The following is a 12,103-nucleotide window of genomic DNA, read 5'->3' as shown; positions in this document are numbered from 1 at the left end:
CTGAACGATCTAACCATAGGCGATTCATATCCTCTTCCGAATATTACTGACATATTAGATCAGTTAGGCAACGCCAAATATTTTACCACGCTGGATTTGGCCTCAGGATATCACCAAATTCCAATGGCCGAAAAAGACAAAAATAAAACCGCATTTTCAACACCCCACGGACACTACGAATTTAATCGAATGCCGTTCGGACTAAGAAATGCGCCAGCAACTTTCCAGCGGTTGATGAACTCCATACTCAGCGGAATGCAAGGGCTCAAATGCTTAGTTTATTTAGATGACATCGTCATATACGGAGCCAGCCTAGAAGAACATAATAAACGACTCAAGGAAGTACTGCAACGACTCCGAAAGAATAACTTAAAACTCCAACCCAATAAATGTGAGTTCCTACGAAAGGAAGTTATATATCTAGGCCACATAATAACAGAAAATGGAATATCGCCAGATCCCTCGAAATTAACGGCAATAAAAGAATTCCCAAGGCCCGAAAAAGTAAAGGACATACAGTCATTCATAGGCCTTGCCGGATATTATCGAAAATTTATAGAGGACTTCTCAAAAATCGCCAAGCCATTAACAAAGCTGACAAGAAAGTCAGAAAAATTCGAGTGGACCACAGACCAACAAAACGCCTTTGAAACATTAAAAGAAAAACTGATGACTGCGCCAGTGTTGCAATATCCCGACTTCGCACAAGAATTTATAGTGACTACCGATGCTTCCAATTACGCTATCGGAGCAGTGCTATCGCAAGGTAAAATAGGTAATGATCGCCCCATTGCTTACGCAAGCAGAATTTTGTCACGAGCAGAAAAAAATTATAACACAACTGAAAAAGAGCTACTCGCAATAATATGGGCCGCCAAACATTTTAGACCATACATATACGGCACGAAATTCAAAATCGTGACCGATCATAAACCACTAATATGGCTATTCAATGTCAACGACCCCGGATCGAGACTGATTCGATGGAGGCTCAAGTTAGAAGAATACGATTACGAAATAATACACAAGGCGGGTCGAGCGAACGCAAACGCTGACGCATTAAGCCGTAATGTAATCCGAGATACAAGCGAATCGGAAAAGGAGCAAAAAATACATGCAATAGAAGTAAACAACACAAGCACTGAAAATACTGAAAATTATACGGAAGAAGAAAGGAAACAAATATTACATGAATATCACGACGCCCCCATAGGAGGACATCAAGGTGTCGAGCGAACTTTAAAAAGAATTCGCCTAAAACACGATTGGCACGGAATAACAAAAGACGTCGAGAAATATATAGCTAAATGCGAATCGTGTCAAAAAAACAAATTGTCACGAAAAACTAAAATGCCTTTAATAATAACAGATACACCCACTGCACCATTCGAGAAATGTGCATTAGATATAGTCGGACCACTAACAGTAACCACGAAGGGAAACAAATATTTGCTAACATTCCAAGATAGTTTAACAAAATATAGCGAAGCAGTACCAATCCCAAACCAAGAAGCGAACACGGTCAGCAAGGAATTTATTACAAAAATCGTTCTCAAACACGGGACGCCAGAAAAAATCCTTACGGATCAAGGAACAAATTTCCTCAGTGAAATATTCAAAAATACATGCAAGCTGTTAAAAATAAACAAAATACAGACAACTGCATATCACCCTGAAAGCAACGGCGCACTAGAACGATCACATCGCACGCTGGCAGAATATTTACGACATTACATTAACGAAGACCAAACCGATTGGGATGAATGGATACCGTTCGCAATTTTTTCTTATAACACCACACCACACACAGCAACAGGATACACGCCCTTCGAACTAATATATGGACGACAAGCAGAATTACCGACTGCACTAACGAAACCCCCAAGGCTAACATATAATTACGACGATTACGCACAAGAGATGCGAGAAAGAATACGAGCTACCAATCAACAGGCAAGGGAACATCTAAAGGATAAGAAAATTAAAGCCAAACAACAATACGATAAAGAAACAAAAATAACAAAATTTAGAGTAGGCGACAAGGTACTGGTCTACGACGAGACGTTACGACGAGGACGATCAAAGAAACTCGAATCATTATGGACCGGACCATACGTCATACTCGAAAGGAACTCAGACGTAAATTATACAATAAAAAAAGGAAGAAAGACTATACGTATACACGCAAATAAACTCAAACAATTTATAGAAGCATAAACGAACTGTATTATTACAGGATGCTTACTTGCTGGAACAGCAAGGTACTCGCAAGGCCCCACGACGACAAGGATCGCCCATATAAAATACACGAATTTATTCACAACCCAGGCCTACATTTTGAAAAAATCGGAAAATTACATTATACCGAAGGAACATGGAAACTTGTAATTAAATTAAACTTAGAAGAACTAATGCAAAGGTACGAACAAATAGAAGAATACGTACAACAGCACCAACTGAAATGCGACACACTGAAGTTCCACGTTCAGTATCAAAAGGACGCATGTACTAGCTTCGAGACCATCACAAATAAAGAAGCTAAATATCTGAAGAACCTCATGACACAAATCCAAACGGTTTACAGACCGCCGACTAACAAACGTCGAGGATTAATAAACGGAATAGGAACAATAGCGAAAACATTATTTGGAACGATGGACGCAGAAGATGAGGAACATATCAACCAACAACTCGAGCTACTAAACGACAACCAACAAACGATGCAGCATGCAATAAAAACCCAATTAAAGGTAGTAAACGCAACGATAGCGCACATAGAAACGTTAGAAAATATAGTTCAACGAAACGAAAATCTATTACGCAAACAAGTACAGGCATTTTTCGAACGCGAAGACATTTCTGAACATTTTGCGATAACCACTGCGGTCATTACAGAACTAATACGCGACGCAGAAAATGTACTAGATTACCTGACACACATACAAAAAGAAACAATACAACTAAAATTAATGCCGGTAGATATAATAACCGCGCATTTAAAGGAAGCGGTACACCAAATACCGCAAGGTTCATATTTCCCGTTCTCAATACATGCCGAGAATTGGTTACAAATAGAAAAATACATGACAGTAAGCGCATATTGCGATAAAACAAAAATTTTCACCATCCTTCATTTTCCGCTAATAACAAAACCTACGTACGATATCATAAGAGTAGTAGCGCTCCCTATTCCGGACCATAACGCGATAATGTCAAGCACAGAAATAACAAACGAACTACTCGCGTTAAATAAGGAAACGCTAACATACGTACTAATAACAGAAAACGTGTTAGAAAAGTGTAAAAGGAACAACTACGATTATATATGTCTAAAGACACATCCAATATACCGTATAAACGCGAACGCCCCGTGCGAAATTCAAATGTACGAACAGCGACAACAGTATCATAACAATTGTAAAATAAAGCGAACTATTGAAAAAAAAGCAGTCTGGATCGCATTACACCAGCCAGGCACTTGGTTATATTCAACCACCACTGACCTGCAAGTAATTATACAATGCAACGGACAACATGAGTACAGAGAAACAATAAGAAATACGGGACAAATAACACTACAAGGAAAATGCAAATTGACAACCACAGAAATGACGATACAAACAAGAAACACAGTTTTCGAAACAGAAACGGAAACGTACCTACCAGAATTAAACATAACACTATTACGCGATCTCAAAACTAACAACAATATAACGTTAACAGACGTCACAGAACACGAAACTGAATTAACAGAATTAAGAGCCAAATTACACACGATAAATAATAACTTGGAAAACAATGAGCAAAGGTTTTTTACCAAAAAATACTTTCTATACCCAATGGCAACCAACGGAATAATCCTTACCGTAGTAATAGCAATAATAATTTATATAACAAAAAAAACCAGGAAAACCGTATACAAACCTACAACAATACCAAGACCAAAACCAATATTAAAACGTAGTCTAAGCACGCGATATTAGAAGTAAGAACAAAAATTGTAAAGCATTGTAAATATCGCTATAGAACTAAGAAAACTACGTGCCTCGTTTTCTTTTCTAACGGGGGAGGGATGTTATAGCCCTAAAAGCTATAACTATAATTGTTAAAATCACTTAATATAATTATTATTATTTTGTATATATTACACAAAAATAAGTAAGACGCATGCTTGCAAAAGCGCTGAGGCAATAAGAATTTCGACAAGCATACGAAATCCGAAAAACGAGACTAACGCTGAGTAAGCACTGCGCTAATTAAGAAATTACCAAAATCGCAAGCAAAGCGTTCCATTAACCTCCTTCGCTTGCGACTAGTAACCCAATTATTAGATATAAAAAGGACCCTAAGACAACTCTCGAGGTCCCAGTCAAGCTGTAGTAAAGCGCAAGTACGTTAATACCAAACCACGACACGATTGTGAACAAGTGATCTACGCAACAACTGTGTAAGCATACTTTAATTTGCGTCATCCCAAGACGCTCATATACTTTGTACAACTGACTATTTATATTAAATATATTGTGAGACCACAAACGGGAGTGAAATTCCCCCTGACGTTCCCGAGCTTCCTAGTTCTAATTCGGTAACGATCCCTTATCTATCCTGTGCCTCACAAGGGCATAACATATGTTTGTACTTGTATCCCCTGTTGCTTCGTAATTGGCCTTGTGTGTCATAATTGCGTTTATGTGCGTTCGTCGCCAATAATATGCTCTTGTATTTATACATATCCTCCGTGTAAATGTCATCATCGGGAATTCTCTTGAAGATCAATTCGTATAATCCTGGTGTACCAATGCACTTCACTTCGTCTATAATTATAGAGTCATGTTTGTCAATGTCGAATCGTTTGTTACCGAGACGCATTTCATCCTTATCGAAATAGACACCGTACACGTGATCGATTTTCCTTTCTTTGTCGCCACCGAGGAGAGTGCTCATGTACTCTTGTCCCAGTGGTCCCAAGTGCTGTCGCAACATTTCTTGACCTTCCAGCGTTTGTAATGTGTTTCGAACAAACGATGTTTCGAGCGTGCTGCCCGAGGTTTCGAAAACATTTTCGTTTGCGAGTGTTTCGGGTATCATAGGTTGTACTATTCTCGTTGTCGCGAACGGTGTAGAGCTTATCATCGGTTCATCCAATAAAGCATTCGATGTACGCGGTGTCGATGAGCGATTCGGGTTTGACCGTTTCCTCTTTTTCGGTGTCGCATCATCCTTCTCCTCTTCCTCCTCCTCCTCCTCCACCTCCTCCTTGTACCGCTTGATGGGTAAGATTTTAATCTTTGCGGTACTTTCCGGCTCGTTTTTCACCGCGATCGAGTTGTCGACAATCTTTTGTAGCGGCTCAATAATAGGTCTAAAATGGGTCTTGACCGCGATATCGTCATCGATCTTACCGGTCTTCAAAGCGCGATGTTTCTTGCGGATTGCTTCACTCGTTTTCGCAATCTCCTTCGCTATCTTTTCACGTTCGCGAATATTATCGTTCTCAGCCATGTCGGTAGAGTGTCGAACGCTCGTGTTTCACCTCTCTCGACAGAACATCGGCAACGACTAATTGTTTTGCGGTATCGCGAACACGTTAAATCCGTTTCTGTATCGGCCGTTCGTAAGCGAGCTATCCTTATCTATCACTAGAAATCCATACTTTTGCTGCCAACAAGTACGACATAATTCACTGAAATCCTCATATGACATGTCGGTATTCACGTGATCGTTGTACACATGTTTCAAGTTGGTACCGTCCTGTTTAAACAAGATTAGCAGGTTTGCGTTGTCGCGTATAAGATGTTTCGGTATTCTTGCGTATGTCTGACAGAGATAGAAGCAGTCGACGTTCGAGTGGCGTCCCATTGAAAAGTACTCTCTTATCGTATTTTGTTTGTCACACGCCACGTCATCGAAAACGAAAATCGAGTTTGGACATGCTTCGCTCGGTGGAATGACGTCACTGTTATTGGAGAATGTAAAATAGCCGATTTCATCGATCGACGTCAACAAATTCTCCAGATACCGATATTTTAGCTGTTGCAGCGACTTTGAGTACACGTACACGTTTTCAAAGCGGACGCCGTGCGGGCTTTCTATCAAACTAATCAACACGTTAGTTTTACCGCAATTCGAGGGGCCGCAAACGATCGCGCGTATAGTAGTCGGCAGTATCGTACCGTGTCTACGCATCTCCGCGTTGTCCCCCATCGATCGTAATCTGGCGTCGTAATTCGTCACGCGTATCGCGAAAGGTTGTCGCACGAAATTCATGTTCACACTCCTGACTGGATCGAACGTCTGCCTATTTATAGCTGCGCGGAACTGCGAATTGCTCAGTAACGAAAAAATGTTTGTCTTGCTATCAAGCCCTTACGATATTTGTAATTTGAGCGCCGAACAGCTACAATTTGTGTCGAAAACAGTTTTATTGCGAATGTGCGGCAATTACGTTCACTGCGTGTGGGACAAGCTTCCGGAACATATAAAGGCGGATTTGGAGGTTCAAACTTATCGCCGCTGTTTCGAACATTACAATCGACCGTGGCAGCGAACGCACATTGACGGTCCAGCGCCGATGATAAAAGATTGCAGCGAATGTCAACGAAAAGCAACGATCTCATCGAGAGACACGCGGCAGATAGGATACTCGCCAAAGAAGCGCAAACTCGCATCGTTGCGAGAGATTCGACTCTCGGTGAGAGAGCCGCCGCCACAGCTGTCTGGGCAGCGATGAAAGCCAAGACGAAGTTCGGTATGGGCCTGAAGACGACAAAGACGAAGACGAAGAAAAAGATGGCGAAGAAACGAATACTTCCGGTAGCGAAACGTGGGGGTGTATTACCGATTCTACCAATGTTGGGTGCGCTCGGATCTCTGGTCGGTGGAGCGGCTGGTGTAGCGAAGATGGTGAACGACGGAAAAGCTGCACAACGTCAGTTGCAAGAGATGCTACGTCACAATCGCGCCATGGAAGGTCACGGATTGTATCTCGCTCCATACAAACACGGACGAGGAGTTTCAACGAGAAAAAAGGAAAAAAAAAAAAACGTCAAAGAGACGCTAAAAATGCCTCAGGGCGTAACTACCAACATACAATTGCTACAACTGGTAAAACGTATGCACATTCCGTATTTTAGAGGTGTTTTCATGCGTGATTCATTACCAATCGGTGGTATATATCGAAACGAGAGCGGCATCGTAAATTTGGATAACGCTAAAGGATCGGGTACTCATTGGGTAGCGTATACAAAGAGGGGGGATCGCGCTATATATTTTGACAGTTTCGGCAATCTTCGACCGCCGAATGAATTGGTGCGATATTTAAATGTGACAAAGATACAATACAATTACACACCTGTTCAAACTTACAATCAAAGCATCTGTGGACAATTGTGTTTACAGTTTCTCCGAGCGGTCGATGCACGTGAATTTAAAGACTGACATTGCGCTATTTAACTCAGTATTCGTTTAACAGTTTTGTCAACATGTCTATGACATTCACACTGACCGGGAAGAGTAGTGTTCTCGCGGTAAACTACTTTCCCGCCGTAGATTTGAGCGACGATGAATACGAGCTAGGTCTAGCGGATTTTGAGACTTATCATACGATATCGAACGTGAATTCCTCGAATAATAAATTTTACTTTGGCAAAGATGACGCGGAAATTACGATTCCCGAGGGATCGTACGAGCTGCAAGCGATACATGAGTTTTTGAAACATGCAATTTCACGAAAACGTCCGCGACACGCTGTTCGTGACGATGATAAAAAACACGCTGACACCATGCATATTCGGACGAATGAGGACGGTGACTTTGAAGATGGAGAATATCCGATAGTGCTCCGCGCTAATTATAATACGATGAGGAGCGAGATCAAATGCGCCTACAGAATGAATTTTAGCAAGCCTAACAACATTGGATCGCTGCTAGGATTCTCGAACCGTATACTGCAGCCGCGAAAATGGTACAAGTCGGACATGCCGATTAATATTATCAACGTGAACATTATCCGCGTAGAATGTAATGTGACCGCGGGCGCGTACAGCAACGGCAAACTCGTTCATACGATACATGAATTTTCACCGAGGGTACCACCAGGATATAAGATCGGAAACACCGGCTCACATCATTTACCTGCCGATCATCGTGCGGAGCATTACGGATTTAACGTTACGCGTTGTCGACCAGGACAGACGATTGCTCGATTTTCGAGAAGAGATCACCATTAGATTGCACGTACGACGACGACAGCGATAACGTACGTGTGTGGTGTATGAGATGCTGGTGTTGAACGGATCGAAAGACACGAGAGATAACACAATCTTTACGGAGCCAGCGACAAGAACAACAACGTCGACATTCACTAATATCCAATCATCCGGTTGCACTAAGAAAAAGAAACTGAACGCATCAAACGTTGCGTTTTTACAATCTTTGGGATTCGCGGTGCGAAACATCTGAACAATGACCGACATCCTCAACATTGGAGACGAGCCAATCTTCGACGATCGCATCGTCAAGATCGAGACTCACACGTACAACCCGTTCGCTAACACAACATTCGGACACAGTGATGAGATAAGAATACCCATACAACAACAGGATCTGTATACGTTGCCGTATGAAAGCTTCCTCGATCGAGGGAGAACTAAAGATAAATAAACCAGCCGAAGGATCTGCTGTGATACTGGGAAATAATTGTGTCGCATTCATGTTCGATGAGATTCGATACGAACTCGATGGCGTGGAGATTGATCGCAACAGAAACGTGGGAATAACAAGTTTGCTCAAAAACTATGTAACGATATCATCCGATAGAAGCGTGATTATGAGAAACGCCGGCTGGACTGATCCGACTACTGCAAATGGAAACTTCAATTTTTGCGTACCGCTCTACATGTTATTGGGATTTTGCGAGGATTACAGACGAGTGGTGATTAACGCTCGTCATGAGTTAATCTTAATACGATCGCGCAACGACAACAATTGTCTGGTTGGAGATTCGACGCTGGAGCCTGTGATCAACATATTCAAGATACAATGGCGAATGCCACATGTGTTATTGAGCAAGATTAAGAAGCTGTCGATGCTGCGCGCTCTGGAAAGCGGACATTACCTCAGCATGGGTTTTCGCTCGTGGGATCTGTATGAGTATCCGCTATTGCAGCGTACAACCAAGCATTCATGGGCCATTAAGACAGCGACTCAGCTGGAGAAGCCACGATATGTTATCTTCGCTCTGCAGACAGGTCGGAAAAACATCATGTCTGAAGATATGAGTCGATTCGACGATTGCAAGATGACCAATGTGAAACTCTATCTGAACTCGGAATGTTATCCGTACGACGATATGAATCTGGATTTCGATAAAAACAGATGGTCGATTCTGTACGATACGTATGCGCGTTTCTGCAAGAACTATTATGGATACGAGTATCTCGAGCCGAGTCTCACCGTCTCAATGTTTCTACGTAACGGTCCGTTCGTGATCATCGATTGTTCTCGACAAAACGAATCGGTCAAGAGCGCAACCGTGGATGTGAGATTGGAATTCGAGTGTAAGGAGAATGTGCCGATGAATACCACTGCGTACTGTCTCATCATACACGATCGCGTGATCCAGTACAACCCGTTGACCAATGTTGTGCGCAAAATCACTTAAACGCACCAACAATTTAGAGAGAGGGGGGAAGCATAGCAGAATATAAATCAAAGTGTTATGAGATGGTTGTCATTCTTCTTTTTTAACTGATACATCGAAGAGAGAGAGAGAGAGATCTCGTCATGTCCGTACCAACGTTTATGGATCTACAGGGGTTTATCCTCAATAAACAATTCATTGTAAAGGAAGCGGCAATCCTGAGAAGAGGATTTATTTTGTCACATTATTTTTTCGCATGTCCTGTACCATGGAGTGTACTCATAAAATCGGAGAGACACCAAGCCTCATGGTTGACTCGAAATCATCATGGATTGCAATGGGAAGATGGAAACGTTCCATACAGCATGGCTCAGCGTTTGATTACAACAGCTATCGTTGGTGGACCACATGAAGAAGAAGAAGAATCCATTCTCGTATATGTAAAAGGACTTGAGAAGCGAGAATGGTTAGCCGATATATTGGATGATGCGGGAAACGGTTTCATTATTGAGACCTTGGATGCTGATTACGATGATATCGAGTCTCTAAATAATCTAGATGTTAAAAACACTATGCGATGTGGAAAACATGTTAAGAATTGCGCATTACAAAATGTATTCAAAATATTTAACTGGTGGTCGCAACGCCAGAAAGAATTGCAAGATTTGGAAAAATAAAATATTTCAACATTAATGTGTTTTATCTCTTATTCCCCTTCCCCAATCCTTTCCTCACGAATCGTTTCTAAGAATTCTTTTTATCCGAGCGCCGTTTCCCCTTCTCCTAAATTTCATAGCGCCAATAGTATTCTAGAATCTCCCACCATATTTACCCCACTACTTTTTAAAATAAGCGTCACGTATATTCTTAATTTTATACGATCAGTGTAGCGTTAACCGTTCATACTGGTGGTTCACTTTTAAAATCTGGAAATATGTACTACGCTAAAAGAAGCAGTGGCTCCGGCAGACGTGTGAATAATTACGTCCCGAGTCGTGATGACACTCCATCGTTTGAGAATAAATGTGACGAGTAAGTTTAACTTCTTTCTATCTTTATATTTTTTTTTTTTTTACAAATTGTATTATTTTCAAACTAATTTCATTTTTACAGCATTTCGTTGGAGCGTCGTGCGGTTCGTATACTAGGCAGACGATACGCATTGACAGCTACGGAATTTAAATTCCTCGAAATTGGTATCAAAGTGGATCCACCGAGTTACGTGGAAATCGCCATAGGAGATCATCGAGGAAAGGAACTGATACTATCTCTCGAAGCGTGGAAAGGACTCTACGAGCAACGTCACAATATTCAGAATCTGCTTCGAAACGATTTTAAAGATGCCTACAGTTTTATAAGCGTTGTACCGTTAACAGTGCGAGTTCGTACGATTAACGACGCCAAGTTAATAAGTCTTGAATCTTCAAATGTATGCATGATGATGATCGAATCGACATTACACCGTATGTTCGATCTCGATCCATGCATTGATGTAACTTTTGACCGATTGGTTAAAATTACCAATACAGTCGATATCAAGTTTACGCAATTTTCAAATATCGCGTCCAATGTAACGAATCCTAAAGAAGTATCAAATGTAATACGCGCTAGCGACGCCTTCAACAAGGATCAGCTCATCGATTGCGAGCTGGCAGCTTTAGTTTTTAGTCCATAATATGTAAGAAAAAAAAATATTTAAAAGAAAAATAAAGAGTTTTTAAGTCTAAATTATGATGTAATTTCTTTGCATGCATTTCCATTCTCCATCTTTCTCCCACCCGTAAGCAGTCTCAGCTCTCATACGTAGCTCGTTGTATGGTCCTTGCGGGGATGACGTCATGTGGGGAAGGGGGAACGCCAGGCTAGAGACCGAGAGGCTAGGGACTGAGAGGCTAGGGACCGAGAGGTTAGGGATCGCGAGGCTAGGGACCGAGAGGCTAGGGACCATGAGAGAGATGACGTGAGGCGTAGCGAGGAGAGAGAGAGAGATGACGTGAGGCGCAGCGAGGAGAGAGAGATGACGCAAGGCGCAGCGAGGAGAGAGAGAGAGAGAGATAGCGTGAGACGCAGCGAGGAGAGAGAGAGATAGCGTGAGGCGCACGCGAGAGAGAATTTTTAATAATATTTTAATATATAATTATTTTATAATAATATTAATATAATAATTCTTTTATAATAATATTCTTAATATAGATGGAAAGAGGAATTATTCTAAAATAAACTATATATTTTTTAATATTTAAAATAATTTTTATTCTTAAAATGAGTATGCGTAATATTTATAATTTTGTGTGTATGTGTGTGTATTTAAAATTTAAAATATAAGAATATATAAGAATATAATAATATAATATGAATATAAAGATAAGAATATAAACACTAAGAATATAAAGATAGGAATATAAAGATAAGAATATAAAGATAAGAATATAAATATTATAATATATAAAAATTTTTAATGCG

At 41.0% G+C, this 12,103-nt stretch overlaps 1 long non-coding RNA gene across 1 annotated transcript in view; it reads right to left on the bottom strand.

Annotated features, from left to right (window-relative positions):
* LOC145938010 (uncharacterized) overlaps positions 1-12,103 on the bottom strand; it is a 106,189-nt gene that overhangs the window by 28,972 nt on the left and 65,114 nt on the right. The gene's annotated exons all lie outside the window — the stretch shown is intronic.

This window comes from Prenolepis imparis, unplaced genomic scaffold (genome assembly GCF_030444845.1).
Source record: "Prenolepis imparis isolate NDT839.2.m4 unplaced genomic scaffold, iyPreImpa1.0 SCAF_1, whole genome shotgun sequence".
NCBI classification, from domain to species: domain Eukaryota; kingdom Metazoa; phylum Arthropoda; class Insecta; order Hymenoptera; family Formicidae; genus Prenolepis; species Prenolepis imparis.
The sequence above is the reverse complement of the archived record's forward strand: the minus strand, read 5'-3'. Positions and strand labels throughout refer to the sequence as shown.